This window comes from Cyprinodon variegatus, unplaced genomic scaffold (assembly GCF_000732505.1).
Source record: "Cyprinodon variegatus isolate N-32 unplaced genomic scaffold, C_variegatus-1.0 Scaffold1058, whole genome shotgun sequence".
NCBI classification, from domain to species: domain Eukaryota; kingdom Metazoa; phylum Chordata; class Actinopteri; order Cyprinodontiformes; family Cyprinodontidae; genus Cyprinodon; species Cyprinodon variegatus.
Window position 1 is genome coordinate 95,410 of NW_015151511.1, and position 940 is coordinate 96,349.

Consider the following 940-nt stretch of genomic DNA (forward strand, 5'->3'; position numbering starts at 1 on the left):
ACGACATATTTGTGTAATTCATTTTATTGTACCACAATGGGGAAATTCACTCAAGAACAAGAAGACCGAGAACGGACAAAGTCCCCGGATGTTGTTTTGGCCCCTCCCTCTTTACCCAGCATGCATCAGAGCAGACTTGTCCGTTCTCCAGACTGACAGCTGTCCCAGCATGCACTGCGGCAGCAGCAGCTTCCAGGTTAGCGCTCTTTTAATCAAGTTGAAAGGTCTCTTTTCTGTTGCTGTTGTTCAATAAAAGTAAGTTTTAAGATCATTTGAGGCTAGAATATTATATTTTAAGCTTCACTATATGGAACATTTACTCCTTTCATGCGTAATAATAATAATAATAAAAAAAAAAAAAAACAAAGTTAAGAGGACGGTGGCAACCAGCGGACCTCCAAGGGTAAGGGAAACCAGGGCTAATCCTGCAGCAGCCGGGGCTAACGTTAAAAACAGTTGTGTGCAAACCTCAGGTTTCCAGCCCCTCCTCCACAGTAGAGCCAGCTTTGGGGAAGCAAAGAAAACAGCAGCAGGTGCTTCAACACTGCACAAAAAAACGTTCATATGTCTGTCATAAATGTGAAAAGGTGGTATGCAGGAAATGAGCGGGGGGAATAATCAATTTCTGTAAGTAAAAATGTTATTTCAAACTTTGAACCTGTTAAGTTTCTATTTTTAATAGAAAATTTAGACTACAAATAATAGTAATATATAATGCAGCCTTAAAAAATATATAAATTAGACCTGTTGTAAGGTCTACAATGGGTTTATATAGCACATTAGAACCGTTTCAGTCAAAGACATCATTCTGCTTCATTCTATCTCTATTCTCCCACTCTGCAGAATCTGTTAGTTCAATCTCTAATGTTCTGCTCTCTCTGCTTTTTCTCATAGTAGCTTCTCCTCGTCTGTTCCTGTTTGGCTCTGACACCATCCTGGA